The following is a 3412-nucleotide window of genomic DNA, read 5'->3' on the forward strand; positions in this document are numbered from 1 at the left end:
TACATCAGAGAAGTGTGTGATCAGAGACACAATACGGGTCAGAGAAGGTTTAGCAATCAGTGTGTCATCTGTCATCACACACCACACATCTGTCATCAGTGTGTTTTACTCCTCAAGACATAGTATGTTATAGATTTCCACAGATTTCCCTTATTTCCTAAAACCCTCAAAACTTCACCAGTAGTCACTGATACCCGGCCAGCGTGACTATGTACGGCCCACTTTTGTTCAAAATAGGCTTGTTGGGTTCTAGATGGGCATGGGCTCTCACAAGAAAAGAAAAGAGGTGACCCATTTGAGGCCATATGGGTCCTATATATAGCCAACTGAAACATTTTTTTGGACCCATCTCATCCCATCACTAACCGTATTGGACCTGCGTGTACTTTATATGCAACAGGCCAACACACACACTCAAACAATAGTCCAATTAATATAACGTTACTATTTGTTTGAGAGATTAATAATTTGAATTCAACAACATATTAACTTGGAATGGCTCTTTTTGATCATTTATAGGGCTACTTTTAAACTTTTTATGTTACTCCACTACCTTAGAAAGAGATGCATCCTTCTTTTTGACTTTACTAAATTTTATAAAGCCATGCATTTCTGGAGATAAATGTCATTAAGTTTTCTTTTTGATATTCAAGAAAATTTGTGTGTTTTTTTGTGGGAGGGAAAGAACAGAAAATTCAAAATACTGATTAACTTCTGCTGCATGTTAAATTCACCCAAATGTTAACATTCTACATAAACTATATTATAGAGTGTGTGTGTGTGTGTGTGTGTGTGTATATATATATATATATATATATATATATATATATATATATATATATATATATATATATATATATATATATATACACACACACACACACACACACACACACATATATATATATATATATATATATATATATATATATATATATATATATATATATATACACGCATTCTATATTACAATTATTTTTTTTAATTTGGGAGCTCAGGTGACTTTTTAACAGATTAATAATACACCAAAATATTTCTGCTTTTGCTCAAGTGAAGAATTTGTGTACTTCTATGTCATTATGGACAGAGCAACCACTGGATAAGGAGTGGTTAAGCTACAGATTAAACAAATTAAAAATATTTATGCAAATGGTAATTAAACATGTACAGAAACATGTCTCTACCACCCCATCGTTGTGCCTTTGGTTTAATTTATAGCAGTATAATATAAATAATGACAGCAGCTGTGGTGTGCCCTTTCCTGAAATCTAAAGCCACTTTGTCAAACACTTCCTATTCATTCAGTGCTGAACACCTGGGAACAATAGAGCGGGCCTGTTTAAACATCCATGCTGTTCCACTGGTAAATAAAGCTTATAATAATTACAGTCTGTACAAGCAAAATGCAATGTTTATATACAGTGACAGGCGTTATTATTGCTGTCTCCCAAGCCCATGTACAGAAAGTCTCCTCAATTCACTTATGGACAGACAAGTAACTGAACAAACAAACTGGTAAAGACATGGGCTTAATATTAGTTGTAAAGGACTAAGATTCAATGTTCTACTGAACACACTAAGGACTTCTAACATGATGTTGTTCTAACTTGTTGCTCAGCCCATTTATCCTTAACTTCTGACCATTCTCAATAGTCACAATGATTGTCTAGAATGACGTTTTATAAAACAGTTTACATGAGGGGTCATGGGAGTGTGCTCATCCAGTTTTTGTGGATTTGTAGAAGGCTTATGATCCTGTGCATTGACTTTTGTTGTGGGAGGTACTGCAGGAGTACAGGCTATCTGGGTTGCCTCTTTGTGCAATCTAGATTTTGTATGAGTACAGGGAGAGTTGTGTCTGCACAACTCTTGGCATTCTTGGCACTAAGTCAAAACCGTTAAAGGTGGGTGGCAGATACCACAGAGGGTGTGTCATCAGTTTTTTTTGTGGCTTTCATGGATAGGATATCAATATGTGGTCATGGTTGAAGAGGTGACCAGTATGGGGGCTAGGGGTAACATGTTTATCATTTGTAGATGATGTTCTCCATACAAAGTGGGCCTCTGACATGCACTATTAATGAACGTTTCACTGCTGAATGTGAAATGGTTAGGATGAAAATCAGCACCTCCAAGTCCAAGCCCATGGTTCTTTCCTGGAAATGGGTGTGGGATGCTTCCTTCAGGTGAGGGGAGAGACTTTGCCCCTGGTTGAGCAATTTCCTTGGAATATTTTTCACGGGTAATGGAAAACAAGTCTGTTAGATTGACAAACAGGTCAGCAGTAGTGTTACAGTCACCATACTGGTCTGTGCTGATGAAGCAGGGGTTTAGTTTGCAGATAAAGCTCTCTGTTTAACAATTAAGCTACATCTCCATCTTCAGCAATAGTTAAGTGTTGTCAGTAAAAATAAGGTTGAGAGTACAGATGGCAGAAATAAGATTTCTCTGGAGGGTTGCTGGCCTTACACTCCATGACAGTGCGAGAAGCTTGGAACTCTGTTTATGTTTGTTATGTTTTTCTGTGTTGACAGTTATGGTATGGTTTGTGATTTAAATTTCAAATCACACATTGGAGAAATGTCTACTGTGACCCAACAGATAACCCTGAGGCCAGGAAAATAAGTTCCAGGAAAATAGTCAAAATCTCAGTTCCAGGTTAATATCTATAAACTTCAGTGAACCCACACAATCAACAGCTCACTGTAATACCACCAGTACTCCCACCCAACAGGGTACCCAGGTCTAAGAGCAGGTCAATCATGTGGCTTTCTGTGCAAAACTGAAAAGAGAGTTAGGGCTCAAGGATATCCCTCCATCTATTTCCTGTACCTCTTGTACAACACAGGGTCACCTGGAGCCTATCCCAGGCAACCAACCCATCACAGGGCACAATCTCACACACAATTCAGAAACACCAGTCAGCCTATAACACATGTCTTTGGACTAGGGCAGTAAACCCCCCCCCCCCGCAAACCCCTACACACCAGCAGGGGGAATTGAACCCCCACCCCTAGAGGTGCAAGGCAAATATGCTAACTACTAAGCCACCATACCCAGAGTGCCTGAGCTTTGAAGCATGTGTGGAGAAGGGAGTGCATCTTCAGGCAAAGCTCTGTATCAGTGCTTGTGTTGTTTTCCTTTAATTATGCCATTGATGATGACTTGAAGCATTGTTTAGGGATTGCTTTGAAAATGGGTCCAGTTTTGGTGTTTTGAGCAGTCGCTACTCTGGCCACTTGTAAGCATATCCAATCATAATGCCACATTCTCTATCCATTTAAAGAAATACACTCACAGTTCAGTTGAAGCACACCATCTTACAGACATGATTACATCAATGACCTATAAAAGCAACAAAATGTATGAGCAAATAAGGTCTTTATAAGCTATATCAGTATTTCTCTGTATA

Source organism: Pangasianodon hypophthalmus, chromosome 1, assembly GCF_027358585.1.
Source record: "Pangasianodon hypophthalmus isolate fPanHyp1 chromosome 1, fPanHyp1.pri, whole genome shotgun sequence".
NCBI lineage: Eukaryota > Metazoa > Chordata > Actinopteri > Siluriformes > Pangasiidae > Pangasianodon > Pangasianodon hypophthalmus.